Below are 17,260 nucleotides of genomic sequence, written 5' to 3' on the forward strand. Positions count from 1 at the left end.
TCTTTCCTTTGGGCATCTTGTTTGACTGGAGGTCAGAGGGAGCTTAGAACTCTTTAAAGTATAAATACCACTAAAAGAAATGCAAACACTCTAGTTACCTATGTGGTCCATGCAAACATAGAGACTTCTAATATTACCTTCTGTCTCAGTTCTCTAGGAGTTTGAGTTTGATCACTTGAGTACAGATACATTTCAACATATGCTGGAAGCACGGGAAGAAAACATGTGTGTGAACATGCACATGTGTTTGCATACACACCACCACAACACACACACAACATACACACACTCAGCAACATGAACATAAAGAAAACACATAATGGACAATTTCATGTTTGTGTTGTTGATCTTGAGGCTCTTTTTAAATTTTCTCTTTGCATAGCTATAGACAAAGAAAATGAAAGTTGAGATTCACCTATCGACTAAGGGACAGAAATATTATAATCAATCCTTAAAGCAAGTTTTTACCCAGGCCCATGGTTCTTGGTGGTCAGAATGGTTTAGAGAATGGCCTAAAGCATCAATTGCATGGAATACATTGAAAGATATTGGTCATAGTCCTGTGGGTTGCCACAAGCCCCTGTCTGCTAGGGATGAGGTAGGCTGGAAGTTAGTAAAGAAGGGCATCCAAAAGCATTTCATTCTACCACATTCAGCAAAGAAACCTTGGCTCTCTTCTTGGATCCATGGGTGGTTCCATCAGGAGAAAATAAAGCAGATGAGAAAACCACTGGGATATGTTAAAATAATTTTTACAAACTACTCTCTTTATAGAATACTACAGTTCATTTCTTCTGCTTGGGAGAAGCTAAGAGTAGCTGTCCTTAACCTTGGTTATGTACTGGAATCATCTGGGAGATTTTCAAATGTACTTATGCCTAGGCTTGGCCCCCAGAGTTTCTACTTTATGATTTGTCTTGGGCTTAAGCATTGAAATTTCTTAGAGTTCCTAGATGATTCTCATGTGCAGTCAAGGTTGAGAACCCTAACCCAGGAGGGAAAGAAACAAAGTTTAAAGATCAGAGAAATGGAGTATATTTCTTGTTTAACTCTAACTACTCCTTTTAACTAAGCTAATTGCATCAATTCAAAGTCTCTATTGTGTATATGGGTATATTTGGAGTAATTTCACCTCACCTCAGAGTACCCGTGACTATTGTAAACCAGCTCCAGATAACCAGCCAGGGCTATCGAGAGCCATTTGCATATACCAGTGAGAAATGCATGGAAAGGATCTTCATAGACTTCACCCTTCAGTATCCACAGATATTACATGGGAAGTCAGCAATTCCACAAGGAAACAAACAGAATTATTTTAGAAAGAAAATTATCGCTGCCCAAGAATGGTCTGGAAGCAGCTTGTCTTGGTAGACTTCATCTCTTTGGCCAATAACAGAGCTGTTTTAACATTTTCAACAACTAAAAACTAGGAAATTAGTCCATCTGTCTCAGTGGTTCTGAAGAGTGACTTAGCTAGGTCTCTGCCAGGGATATTGTCTCTCAGCCTTTTCCCAAATCATCACTGGATCAAGTAAGCTACTAGTTTCTCTTCTCTCCCTAACTTGTCTAAATGATAACTGTTTCCATTTTCATTTGCTGGTTTTTGTTTTTACGTTGTAGGTATTGTATTTTTATCTGTTTATTTATTTTCTTATTATTTTAGTCTGAATATTTCTTTTATTTCTCCCACTAAAAAATAAAATAGAAACATGAAAATCTGGGACAACTTGCCCAGATGTAATGAGGTATGACAGGTGGTGGCTTGCATTACAACCTAGCAGCAGTGTGTACAGGACATCTCTGCCATTGAGTCAAGAATTGTGACAACTGGAGAAAGGAGTTCTGGCCATCCTTTAGATGCATGCTATAATCCCAGTTTTTACTCTGGTCCCAACGTCTCTGCTTTTACATATTCTATTGAGCAAAATTAAAATATGGTCCATTCTCTCTGAAAGTAAAGACTAGTCATAATTTTATACTTTCACTCCTTGATAAAAGAAAAGGAAATAAAAAGAAGGCATAGCTATTGTATGCTTTGCGGACAGTGTGTTGTATAAATATGTTACATTTGATACACATGATGAGCATCAGGTGTTTGCCTGGCATGAGGCTTTGTGCTCTTTGAACATCTGCTCATTAACCTCGACAGCACTTGGAGAAAGAGTCTTTTACACATCCAATTTGATACATGATATTTTAAAGAATGAAACTCATGAATTGGGCATATAATTTCATCATTTCAAAAAAAAAATGGCGATGGAATTCCCATGACACAAAAACTCATTTCCTAGATATATATACACATAAGAAAAAGAAAGAAAAGAAAAGGCTTCTCAAAATAAATACATGTGCACTAATGTCCATGGTGGCACTATTAAGAAAAGCCCACAGCCACAATATGGAAAAGTTCATATGGCTATAAATGGAAAAATGGGCAAAAACAATGTGATATATCCATACAATGAATATTCAACAATATAAAAATAAATGCTCTAATATGGACCTTAAAACATGTTAAGAGTTTGGGGGTGATACCAGAACAGGGCTCCTCATTATCAGAGGAAATAGGTATAAAGGACTGGGGGAAGATTTGGGGGAAGGTACTAGGTTGTAAATTGAATAAATTAATGTTTCAAATGTCACAAAAGACAAATATATACATGGAAGTCCACGTGTTTCCAAGAATGTTTATATTCAGCAAACGCATACACACTAAAATATATTAATTGTTGTCAAAGGCAGAGGCCCTGGAAAATAGAGATTACATGTGTAGTGGTCACAGGGTCTACTTCAAGAAAGAATAAAAAAATTTGGAAGCAAACTAAAATAGTGGTCTAATCACATGGCTAATGAACTAAAAGTTACCAGACTTTACATTGGTCAAATATGTGTTATACTATTGACCAGAAAGTATTAAGAGCTTTCCAAATGAGCCCTGGCAATGTGGGGTGGCCATGAATATGTTCTGCTCTGTGCTCCTCCCATAGGACCATCTTAAATACTGAGTCCAGTTACCAATGCTTCAAATCCCCCCAGCATTCAGGTTTCAAGGCAATGCTTTGCTGATTGCCCTTAGCCTGCTAATGAGCACAGGAGTTCCGGAAGAGGGCCACTTCTGTCCAGACCCGTGCTCACCTCCTTTACAAAGTTTGCTTTAAGTCTCACAGTAAAAATCTGAAATTGCTTCCACTCAATGGGACACTCTTCACTATTTTCTCTCAAAAGGCAGACTTATATTGTTCTACCATGTCTGCTTTGTTGAAGATCAACAAACTTCCAACCTACTGTAAACATCTGTCCCATCAATCCCATCTTCATGTCTGCCTCTAAAAGAACTCAAACTGAAATATAGCTAAATAATTTGCCCCCACAAAGGCCACAGGAAATGGTAAAGCCATAGCTGCTTTTCTATATGACTAATTTTCTTCAGTTGAGCAAAGACACAAAATAACACTGTTTGGTGCTAGGGGCTAGCTAAACAACGTTTCATGTCTTTTCTGGTGAATTTGGTATTGTTCTCATTAAAGAATAGTTATTTAGGGCAAAACCACTCCTCTTTCTACAGTTTTGTTTTTTACATGGAGAACAGGTCATTGACACACAACTTGAGGTGCACTTCTAGCACATGTTCATGGCTGACCACACTGACTGACATTAGGTCCTCTTCCCATGATGGTACAGATAATTGTTCTACATGATTTGGTTTGGGCATTTTTTTTGTGAGGATATAAACTGTTTTGGATGTGTAAGAATCTATTGTAGTTTAGCGCAGGCCAGTGTGATTAAACTCTCTATGATCTTTGGATTTCTTAGGGTTTCCATTGCTTTTAAGAGACAACATAACCAATACAATTTTTATAAAGAACAGCAATCAATTGGGGCTGTTTGACAGGTTCTGAGGTTTAGTCCATTATCATCATCATCACTAGCATCAATATGGCAATGTCCAGGCAGTCATGGCACTGGAGAAACTGTAAGTTCTATATTGTGTTATGAAGGCAACTAGTAGAAGACTGTCAAAGTCTATCCTCACAGTGGCACACTTCCACCAACAAAGCCACAACTATTCCAACAAAGCCATACCTCCTAATAGTATCACTTCCTATAGGTCAAACATTCAAATGTGTGAGTCTATGGGGACTAATCATAGGATAATGCAACACATATTAAGTCTAACTTCAAAAGTCCCATAATCTGTAACAGTCTCTACAATATTAAACATCCAATGTTCAAAGTGTCTCCTGAGAACCATCTAATAGTATCCTATAAGTAAAAATCAGAAAGCAGGTCACATTATGTTCAACATCACAGGATGTATATTATCATCCCAAAATGTTATAATGAAGAAACATGGGCAAAGGCTTGAAAAAAAACAAGTTGGAAAATTTTCAAATTCTGCATCTACACATCTGATGTGCAAGTGCTGATCAACTCTTTTCACCTTTGATGAATGCAACAAACATTTCTTGGGCTGTTCCACTTCATGTTTGAAGTTTTTCTTAGCAATTATCTCATGGCTCTGGAGTCTTGAACATCTTTGGGTCATCTAAGTCAACTTCAACTTCACAGTTTCTTATTTCAAAGTCTGAGATCCACATATGGTCTTCTGGGCTTCTCCAAAGAACTTGGGTTACTTCTCTAGCTCTACTCTTTGTAGCAGTCTAGGTTCTGGCTGACTCTATGCCACTGTTGCTCTTGTTCCTTGTAGTCATCCCATGGTATTTTCATCTCTCATACACTGGGGTCTCCTGCTCCAACCAGGCTTCACCAATAGCCCCTCATATGCTTGCTTCATGGTGCCAATTCTCAGTTTCTTTGCATGATCCTTTTAGTCCTGGGGCATCTATTGCAACTGAGGCCATATCTTCCCCACCAGCCTTTCTTGGACTCTCACAGTACCAAGCCTCAATTGCTCACCATGACCCCTTCATGTCTTTAATACTAGTATTAAGCCAGCGCAACATTTTGGAAGCTGCCTAGTTTTGCTGCTTGCTGGGGCTAAAACTGGGCCCACTTTTCTATTACATTATAAACAGCTTTCTGTTTTCCAATTCCTTTAGAGTCTAAGTTCAGCTATCCTGGAACTTGCTCTATAGATTGATCGTGAACTCTGAGATTTGTATCCCCATCTCCTAAATGCTGGCATTAAAGTTATTTACCAATATGCATGGACATAGTCTTTCCTTCACCTAGAATTTACTCTGTCCCAGGCTGACCTTGAACTCAGAGATCCATTTGCCTTTGTCTCCTGGGATTAAAGGTGTGTACCACCATGCTTAGGTCACAGCTTTACATGTCCATTATTCCTCATAATCCAGATCAAATCCTGTGTCTTCTAGCCTCAAGATCTAGATCATAGGAGTGAGTTTATTTCTGGACTATAGTTAATTTCAGATGAAAAGTCCAAATAAAAACAATAACTAGGTAATAATAATGCCTAACTTGATAGATATAACTATGTCTTGCTCAACTGAAAACACACTGAGTAAGTGTAGCTGTGTAGGATCTTGCCCAAATCATTTTTAATTCCGTTTAATATTCTTGAACACATCCTTTTCACTCTCGTGGTGTTCTTTTATTACTTGAATCAAACTTTTTCTATTTTTCCTTTTTAAGCTTGCTACACTTGATTAAAGTGCTCCTCATTGTGAACCACAAGATGAAGTCTAAACTTGGTTGATTTGAGACTTCTTTTGGCAAAGCAATTAGACTGAAACTCTTCACCTTAGCCTTAGGCAGATTCTTCATACAAGGGCAAAAAGCAGCCACAATATTCACCAAAATATAATAACAATCTCTAGACAACATACTGAAAGTCTTCACCTGTGAAATATCTTAGGCCAGGTCTGCACAGTACAAATCATCTTCAGCACCAATGTTTTTCATATTCCTACTAGGACAGCTCACTAAATCCTATTTAAAACATTTCGTAGCTTTCCAAATCCAAAGTTCCAACAACTATATTCCTCTAAACAAAAGCATGGGCAGCCCTAGTACAGCATTGCCTCAGTCCCTGGTATCAATGTCTCTCTTGGTATCACTCCTTGTAGGCCAAGCATTCAAATTCACCATAAAGAATGAACCTATTCAAACCACTACAGTGTTCCTGTCATTTGCTCAAACTAGACCCTCACCCCTTCCTTCACAGCAGCCTTACCATCACAGTAAGCCTAATCCAAGACCATACGTGATGGCCTACTCTTATTTTTCACTTTTATTTGTGTCAGTCAATACCATACACTCCACCTCTTGAACCATGCTTCATCTCTTTATAAGCCTATACTGTTCAATTTGGCTCTATTTCTCTTTCCTCCATAGCCTTAGACCCCATCCCTCATCTTTATAAACTTACCATTTATCCCCAATTGCTCTGGAATGCAAACCATTGAACACAATGTATCCACCATAGCTTTCATAAGCAATGGTCCCTAACACCTCCACACAATGTACACTACTGGACCAAGATGGAGGAGTCATCCTCATACATCTGAATATCTCCAGATCATTGTTGCACTCTCTGATATTTCAGCTTTATATTTAGTTCCATCACACTACACTGATACTATCATGATTATTTATAAACTGGCCTTAGCCATATTTTTTTATTCCATGATGATGTCAATGGTTATGATATAATCCAGTATAATTTCTATCATGAAGGAATCAAGACAAGAAAAATACTTTCAATATCTGTACGAAAGAGTTATTTTGGAATTCTCCTCTTTTTGTCAGAGGTCTCTATCTTTCCTATTTATGATGATCTCCACCCAACTTCAACCATCCAATCCTCAAGATGCTGTCATGGCCACAGGTTCCATTTAAATTTTCTTTTCCTCTTCCTACATTTCCTCTCTATAACTCACTCACACTTTAGTCACAACTCAAACAACCAATGAATACCCCTAAGTATTAGTCAACCATGAATGTTGGCACTTTCTCTTCTCTTCTTGTTTCTCTATACCATTCCACAAGGCTTTACAAAGGGGCTCAAGCTGTTTAATCTCTCCTCCTCCATAGTGATCCCCTGGCAAAGTCCCAACATTTAATGAATCTAACTGTCCACTTTCTCTGTGATCACACCAAGGTGATTGAAAGTAGCTGGAGAAAAATGTACACACATGCTTATTCATGTCACTTTGCAATCATTACTCACACTCTCAAGAGAGTCTTTAAAGCTACTGACAAACCCACCCAGTTCCCAGTTCGGCTTTCTTTCCCATGATTCTAGGTGACAGTTTTATTCCTTCCCTTTAAACTTCCAACACTTCCTGCCTGATCCTTCTTGTCCCCATGACATCAATTTCAAGAGCACTGAGAATTTTAAATTATAAGCTGTCAACAGAGAATGTACCTGATGTACCCTCAGCCATGTTGACTTTCCCTTCTGCCTGTCTCTCTTACGACTGTTTGCTTATGAGCACCTCCCCCTCTCATAACCATCATATGTACAGTCAACTCTTTACAGGTTTCTCATCCTTTTTCCCATGCATTCTAGTTCCAAATGCAAAAGATATTAATCTCTATGGACTGTTGATCTCTGAGTATCAGAAAAGTACATGAATGTATGAATTGTTGGTTATGCATCCTTATGTTGAGAGTTGGTTCTTTTATGATCCAGTCAAGAATCATTTGGATTTTTTCCATTACTAAGGTTTGCCTTTTTATAAAAGTGAATTTGTCTATATTTTCTCTGCCTATACTTATACCTATATCTTATTTCCAGGAACTTTCCTGGTACTTTGCTTTCCCAGATCTTAAGAATCAATTTACTCATCTATCTCCTTTGGATAAGAATGAAGACTATAACACATTCTTTGTGCCTATCTACAAGAGCCAATAGTCCTTTCTCTTCATTTGCTCTGAGAAAACTATACCATTGTGGAGTACAACATAGTAAAAATTACTATGGCATACTAGTATACCATCTGGTTTGCCAGCCAGCCATGCTAAAGATAGACAACTCCACTTCTCTAAACTACCACATGAAAATAAACAATAGTTAAATTGCCACTCACTGTGTCCAAGTAGCACTCAGTATATTTTATATAAATTACTTTAATCATCAATCTGTTGTGTAAACTTTAATTGAGGCTACCTACTAAAACCCATCAAATTACCTCAAATAGACTACCCAATTGTGCCCAGCATAGAATTCTACCAATATCCAACTTAGCAAATCATACCTTGCTGTGGTTTCATAGTATGGGTAATGGGTTACTTAGTGGAGCATGGGTAACCTAAAACAGCCACATCACCAGGAAGGCTTACTCCAATATAAATGATGATTTTCTTCAAAGATGCATAGGTCCTTTCACATATTATATTATCTGTTCCATTTCCCAGAATATGAGACAACGAAACTGCATGCAGCTTGAAAATTATACATCTATCAGGAAAGAGTGGTTGAGGCCTTTTGGGCCAATAATGAAAGTTTTTATTTATTTATTTATTTATTTATTTATTTATTTATTTATTTATTTATTTTTATCTAAATAATCACAGTGCTCTGGTGGTGGTGGTGGTGGTGATGATAATGATGATGATGATGATGATGATGATGATGATGATGATGATGATGATGATGACAATCATGCCTAATATTCTCAGAGGACAGCATTGTTCAACACAGCCACAAAAGATTGTTACTGTGATCACTCCAATTTTATAAACTGGAGACTGAGATGCCTTCTAGGTGGCAGATCCCACATGGTGAGATCTTGCTCAGCATGTTGGAATACAATTTCTATTATCTTTGGTCTCAAACAAAGCAAATGAGTTCATGGAGTAATAACATTACAGGACATAATGGACTCAAGAGTTTCTAACTCCTAAGTTCAATTTCAATCCTATTCAGTGCAAGGTAAAATGAAACTACCAGTGCATGCCTTTAATACCAGTGCTTGGGAGGCAGAGACAGGTAGATATCTCTGTTTGAGGCTTCCCTGGTCTACTGAGTGAGTCTCAGGACAGCTAAGACTACACAGAGAAACTCTACCTCCACAAACAAGTCAAAACAAAAATTAAACAATACTATTGTCCCATCAAAACACAGTAAACATAGGAGTGAATTTAACTTATGTTGATAATAGTAGTTCCAAAAAAAAAGTGTATTGAAATTATATGGGCCTAGTCATACCACCTAGATCTCTATGTACTTCTATATATCACATTGGCGTTCAAGAGATAACTAACACAGTGTATATATTACACCTCTTTCCTGGTTTAATTAACAGATGTTTAATTAGTCATCCAAATTTGTACCAAACTGTGTGTGGCAACTGAGATCATACTGATAAATACTGGACATAAGGATCTAAGCTTTTAAAATGTGTAAATGTATGCCTTAAATCCAAAACCTCAAGAGTTTTATGTACCTCTGCCTTCATACAATTACAATATTTCTCTACTGAAGGAAAGATCTCAGAAGAGTAGGAAGTGAAAACAAACCTGAAGTTTCTACATGGATATTTTTCTGACATCAGAAGTAACAAACAGGAGCTTCATTACAATATTTTGAAACTCCCCACTGGGCCATCTCTTGTTTGTGGAAAGATCTGAGGGACTCCTCAGAGAACTCAGGGGGACAGATACAAGGGCCTGCTGAGCTGTGGACTATGATGACCACAGCTTTGGTCCTCCTTGTTAGCATCCAGCAGAGGAGAATTACCATGAGGAATGAGGAAGGAACAACGATAGACAAGAGTGTTTGGGCTACAAAGTTTCTTGCCTCACATCTCATGTTTTGAAGGCTCAGCAGTCAATGCACCTGCAAAGGGGAAGCCATCTGTCTGCCTGTCTACAGCTGCCATGAGAGATGCACCTGTAAACCTGGAATTAAGAGCCAAGGAGAATCCACAACAGAGCATGCATAATGGCAGAGTAGTTATGGCCAAGTCTCTACCTCGCTATCCCCACATCTGTGGTCCAAGTTCCGTAACCCAATACTCCATTTTAGGGCAGTTACATACTGACTTCTGCCTCTGCTTTCAGCCTTCCCTACTTGTATCCAAACTCAACCTCACAGCTAAAGTCATATTTCTAAAATGCAAATCTGATCATGTCACTTTTCTGCTGAAAAAAAAAAAAAATGTTGCTCCCCACTGCCTACAGGCTAGAGTCCAAACTCATTAAAATGGAAGTCAGTGCCCTTGAGATGCTGCCACTGACCCACCTTCTGGCCTCATTTCTCAATGTAATATTTCCAGACTCATCATGCCCCATGCTATCTCTCTGCAAAGCTTTACATGGGCATCACTCCTGTCTAGAATCCCCCACAGTTAGCAGAAACCAAAAGCCTCAGCTCAGACAGGTTTTAAAAGTGGAACACCAGTATGGACTCCCATAGTGAAGAGTGTAGAGGTTGACAGGACTCATATTTGGGTGAACCAGTGCTTGGTTGGTATTATTAAAGACCCATTTTTTGCCATCTGCCTCCTTTGCCTTCAGCAGCATCTATCTAATTCACTACTGGGGAGGCTCATCTCAGAGTAGCAGGATGAATGTCAGTTATAACTATGAGTGAGTGCGGCGGTGCATATACCTTGAGAAAAGTGGGAAATGGAGGAGTCAGGTTATTTCTATTTGGGCTTATACAATTCTAAGAGTTCTGGTCAGGCCCTACTGAAGTGGATGTGTGCCTATAGGGAATCTCTGTGAAAGCAGATAGTTTCCTCCTTAGTTTATATCTGACACTTGTATAATAGCCCTCTCATTAACACACTGTCAACAGCATTCATATTGGCCAGTGATGTGCAGAACATTTGGTACAGATGATCTATTTAAAATTAATTGTAACATCAATAAGGATATTACTATCTATGTTTTGCTTATGAAGAAACTGAATCTGAAAGGTAAAATATGTTTTACAAGATAGTGCACTTGATATAATTCTTTAAGATAGAAATTCATATGCCATGGAGAATATATTTGAAAATATGTACCAGTGGTAACAAAAATGTCACAGTTGGTGGATCCCAACAGTTAACACACTGCCTTATACTACGGACCTCTTTTATACATCTGAAACCTTCTTTTAAAAATCTCAGTTGAAAGTCGCATGATATTGTGATTAAAATGATGATCTCTAGAAGAAGGCCAACTGGGCTTATCCCCAAATGATTCCACTTTCTGTGAGATTTGGGGTTAATTTTGCCCTCTCACTATTCCAGCATTCCTATCAAAACTGGAATAATAACAGTGCAAACGTCTCAGTAGGGGATGCACTAGCCTGAAAAGCAAAATAGGAGGGAAGTAATGACTTCTAACGCTGTTTTGTAACCTCCATAAAACACTGTGGCATGCATGTGTCTGCACTCACACTTACACATATACACACAAACATAAATACAGAGAAAGAGAGAGGAAGAGAGAAAGACAGAGATACAGGGGGATGGAGATGGAGATTGAGAGATGGAAGAAGGGGAGGAAGAGAAAAAGAAAATGCAAATAAATTTCCCAAAATTAATAATAAAAACACATTACTATTAATACACCATCCTTTAAAAATACTACTTGATATAAAACAGGTAGTCAAATAAATGTTTTACAGCCACACATAAGCTATCTCCTTATTGTACAGAAAACCTACCTTTTCTCCCAAATCTCCCTCTTCTACCTTTAAATACAGTAATATTAGAGTTGCAAAGGAACACAGATGAGCTGTCATTGTTGTAGATGATTTATCATTGTCTGTTGTAGACAGAACACCATGGTGGAGGATGGCAATAATGTCCTAACAACATGAAAACTAAACAAAGTCTAATACTCAGGAGGTTTGGCTACCTAGGGCATCCTCTTACCACTATGTGAGTCATCCAAATGAGTTGGTATCAGTTGATGATCATCTTACTAGAATGACTGTGGAACAAAGGGAAACATAGGCTCATTTTTGATATTGATCATCATCCTGTCTTTTTCCCTGGCCTTGGCTTCCTACCTGCAAAGCAGAGCAAGGCCTAATCAGCTCTCTCATTCCAAGAGTCACATACACTTTGGGGAAGAGAACTGCACCCAGTGGAAAACAGGCAATGAAAAGTGCTGACGTTGAAGGGGCTGAAGTACATGTGGTGGCTGGCACATTACTTTTAGGAGCCTGGAGTCCATCCAAGTGTACAAGGAAGGCAGTAAAGGGCCACAGACAGGAGAGTAGCAATATACCTCTAGTATATACAGTTTCCTGATTCTATGTGATGACATTTGTGGGAAGAAAAAAATAGAGAAACCAACTAGGACTGGTTTTAGAAAGCTAAGCAAGAAACAAGGGAAGACTCAACTGGGGCTGTAACAGTGGGGAGGAGGAAGATCCATGAATATAAAATAGACTTTAGAGTAAAATCAATAGAACGTGGTGACTGACTTAATTTGGGATGAATGGAGAAAGCCACTGAGCATAATTCTCACTTACATGTATCAAGCTAGGTGAAAGTGATGCTTCTTTTAATATAAGAAAACAAAAAGTTAGGGATCAAAATATTCATCCTATTCATAAATCAGACCATAAAGTAGGAAAGAATCTTAACACATTATCAGGTGAATGTCTACCTTCATTGCTAGCTAGACATGTGCTCCTGCAAAAATAATTATATGGTCTGTTTTGAATAACTATGTAAAATTTATAGATGACAAGAAAAAAAAAATCTCGATCAAGGTTCCTGTGTCCAAGGATAAAGACCATTGGAGGCACAATAGTGGAGGGAAGATTTGCACACTTGGGATGATAACTTTCTAGTGAGGACAAAGTACCTAACACAAAGCAGGAGGACAAAAATCAGATACTAGCAAATATTCATCATTCTTGTGATAAGCTGATGTAATAGTAAAAACTACGCTTTATGTCTTAGGCAAGATATGAAGAGATAGCATCTGTAATAGAAGCGGCACACAGTCGGAGGTCAAAATAATAAGAGGAAACAGAATGCAATCATCTTTTACTAATGGAGAGAGAGAAGGAGAAAGAGAGATGGAGAGAGACACAGAGAGAGAAAGAGACAGAGACATGGAGATAAAGCAACAGACAGAGTGAGTCCGAGAGAGACCTAACAGGCGTATAGCAGCACCCTGTCACAGGAAACACAAAAGTAGGAGAGAAGAGAGAGGTCTTGATAGAAGAAGTAGTCTGGGAAAAGGGTCCAAGGATGGCATAGAGGCTTATCTTGTTTATCCCATCATAAGGACAGGAGGGAAGAGTAGTATAGACAAGAGAGGTTCTCTGTAAAGAGAAAATCATAGAGAGAAAGGAAAGCATGGGGTCAGGGGAGGAAGATCCAGAGTCTGCCACAGGACTTGAAGGAGAGCCACAGTATACTCAGAAGATCTCCTGTAAAATAGGGGACAGAGAAGAGAGAAAAGTAGGTGTGTCAGAAACTTACCAACAACACGAATGTGATGGCAGGTTAGTCTTATTTTGAAAATTCTTTTTTCTTTCAAATAATTTTTTTTCGATAATGTTTCCATTTGAGTTCTGTGTTGGAACGCCGGGCACTTTGGACATGGAAGTCTCTGAAAATTGTCACAGAAATGAGGTCGGAAGCAGTAGCAATGGGGGGCGGGGCTTGGCCTGGGGAAGAGCATAGGGGAAGCAGCCTGTGCTGAAGAAGCAGGTGCTGAGGACGCACAGAATCAGGGCTGTGCTGATTCCTTAAGGAGGTCCAGCAGGGACACAGGGATCACATTAATGATACCTAGTTCTTTGCAAAACTGGGAAAACCCTGGGTTCAAAGTCAGGTGGGGCACTGAGGGAAATGTGACAGGCAAAGAGTGCAAACATTGCTGGCTTTTGCAGCAAGGCCACCCTCCTTCCCCGGATTACTGGGTGACAAGTTTCCTTCTGTCTTAAACCCCAAGACTCCACTATGAGGGGAAACATCTCATTCTCAAAAACAATTTTTCTTCCTCTTCTTCCTGTTGTTCTGAAAGTTAGATATTTTTTCCCCTTGGGGTCAAAGGTACCTAAGTATATTATTGTGAGCAGAAACACAGGGAACAGAATCAAGTATTAGCAGTTTCTCCATGTTCACTTGTATGTGAACTTTTATTATAAATGCAAGCTATAACTCATTAATGCAAGCAAAATGTTTCAGTGAACATGTTTCAACAGTTCAGTCTTATAACAATTATAAAGAAACCTGGTAAATTTTTCTGGAGAACACCAGCATTTGGATATTTCTAAAATAAGTGAATTTCTTATTGAAGGCAACTAAAATGGTGTTTGTAAAGTTCTTATCACCCGGGAGATTCCACACATTCACTACCCTTTTCCAACTGAGTTGTCCTTCATGCAAATACATGGTTTTCCTGTTTTCTGTCTTCTGTGCTGTTCCTGTAAGGTTGCTATTGAAATACATTAAACTACTAAAAACAAAACTCCAAGTGCTTCATCTATGCGTGGGAACAATGTGAGGAGAAAGTGTCAGGGACATAGGGAAAGGCATATAAAGTTTACAAAGCTAAGGACAAACAAGCTGGAACTTTAAAAGAAAATTCCATAGGCAGATGTTTGCATATACATATGAGTGGGCGTGCGCACACACAGGCAAACACTCACCACTCTAAGCTGACTCGCGTCATCAAGGGGAGAGTGGTTGCAACAAGAAGTGAGAGGAACTAGGGAGATTCCGAGCAAGGCTGTCAAAACCACTGGAAGAGAGTAGAGAGCCAGGAGCAGGCCCATGGCATATATGAAAATTTGATGAGTGACTGAGTGGGTGTTGTAGACAGACAGGAAAAGGACGGGCTGCTCAGTACATGCTGCCGGGGTAATTTACTGTTTCTTTATTTTAAAATCTCTGCAGCTCGTACCAAATGTTAAAGTGAAAAGACATTGTTTTAAAATGTAATGATTATTTGGAAAACAATTTCCAATGTAAGGAAGTGGCTTACTGTAACTTATAAAGTAAGGGACCTATAAATGAAAACAATGGTAAATAATGACCATTAGACAATAAACATTAGTTCGTTATAAGAGCCCTCAAAGGAATAGAAATGTAACTTGCAAAGCTGAGTAAGACACATGCACAGATGTCAGATTATGATTACCCTCTTCATGGATCTACAGTTTGCCCATTGTTCTGTTGACAGATTTATCATACACATTTAAAGAGACGTATTTATACATGTATGTCCCCACAAAATGCATTATAGTTTGTTTGGTTTTGAAATAGGGACAAATAGAATCATATGTTCTTCGGAGCTGGGAAAACGTGTGTTATAGATTCCCATCAACCCATGTTGACTTAGCTGTTTCATTTTCATAGTTGATTTTTGTTGAATAAATAGAGCACAATATGGCTGTCTGTCTCCTGCCGGTTGTCTTTTGAATAGCATCCTGTAGCTTTGTGCTGATAAACAATGGTATTGTGCACATTCTCATACATAATCCCTGCTACTCAGGGCAGTATTTCTTTATAGAAAAGGGTCAGTAGATACCTGTTGGTATGTTAGAAATTTTACTATACTGTCTATGACTTGGGAGCTTTGATTGAGACAGGACAGTCAGGCTGCAGTGTGCACACGTGGTTTGAATACAGACATGATTGATGAGAGTAGTTTCGAGCTGATACTGTGTCATGAAGGTCACAGAAAATTTGATACAAGGAATGAGAAGGAAGATAACAGAGAGTTTGTTTGGCCACACTCTCAATTAATCCCGTCCTTTTTAATTGTTGTTGAGGAGAAATGTCTACCTTGATTCTCAGAATTGTATCTCTTATTGCAAATCTGAGGCAAGAGCAGTCAAAAAAAATAGAGGAAGTAGGACAGAGAGGGGGGAGGGAGAGGGAGAGGGAAGGAGGGAGGGAGGGAGGGAGAGCATTGGCTCACAAAATTACACTGCATTTTAACACAACATAAACTGCACTGAACATGTTTCTTGCCCATTAGCATCACACCCTGCATTTCCTCTAAGTAGTCTGCCCAGTCCCTAACTGTATCTGGACCATGCATAAACTTCATTTTCCTAGCCCCTTCTCTTCGCTTTTCACTGAACTCGTCCACCCACATCATTTTCTCCCGGTGAAAGCTACCATGCTCATCTGGAAAGATATTAAGCTCTCAGCTCTGTCTGTCACTGGGAAACATTTTCAGATATTCGGTATGAAGATTGCTAAGGAAAAACAAATTGTGTTTTCTCATACCTGCCAGAACCACTGCAAGTATGCCAAATTTAATGAAAGATTGCCATCAGGTGTCTAAACGCTTAAGCTATTCAAAGGTCGGAGGCTGCCTTATCCTCTGTTACACAGGGCAAACACATCACTTCCCTATGCTGCAAAACAGGTAGGGGACAGGGAATTGCACAGGTTCAGAGAGCTCCTTTCTTCTAGATGTTCCTTTCTCCATATGACTCTGTTTTTTTAAATATTAAATATCTATGTAAAATATAAAACTCTTAAAAATATACAATTCAAAATATTTGCTTTGAGAAAATTGGAAATTAAAGTCTAGTCTTTTTTCATAGTTCAGTACTTTACACGATTTTACATGTATTTATGTATTTTGTGCGTGTGTGCGTGTGTGTACACATGATGGTGCAGATGGAGCGGTCAAAGCACAACTGTGGCAGTAGGGTCTTTCCTTTCATCTTGAATCCCATTAGATCACGAGGCATGAGTACAACACCTTCATCCACTTAACCATCCTGTGGGCTCACTTGTCATAGTTTCTGAAATTTAATTATTTTTGATGTTATTATTATTATATGTAATAATGTAGCCATAAAGGTATTAATTAATTGATATCATTCTTTTTGATAAAAGACAAAATAGTGGGCATTGGAATAGTTTAAATTTTATGAAATTATCAAGACACACTTCAGCCTCAACAAAATAATTTACTTAATTATTTACCATTAAGTAAGCACCTACTAAGCACTAGAAACTGTGACAGACTGGAAGAAGGAGCCATAGATGCAAGAACATAAGTCATATTTAGAGTATAAGTCATCTGTGCGTGCTCTGAGTTAAATTGAGCAGCAAACAACAGACACACATGGCCTCATACTCCTTCAAATTCAGAACCCAGGACTGTCTTTCAAACAGAGTGGACACTCAGAAGACCAAGGTGGCAGTATTTTGAAAAGGAGGCAACTCCTCTTAGAAGTTTGTGCATGCAAATTCAGGTGATGCCTGGGCCAAAGGCTTCACCTACTGAGATTGGCACAAGGAAGATCCCTGGTTGGGAAGCAACATGATGCATTCCAATGACACAAGGTAAATCAGTAACTATTCGTAAGAGCATGGAAATAATATGTGCCCTCCTCTGTTCA

This window comes from Micromys minutus, assembly GCF_963924665.1.
Source record: "Micromys minutus genome assembly, chromosome: 1".
Lineage (NCBI taxonomy): Eukaryota > Metazoa > Chordata > Mammalia > Rodentia > Muridae > Micromys > Micromys minutus.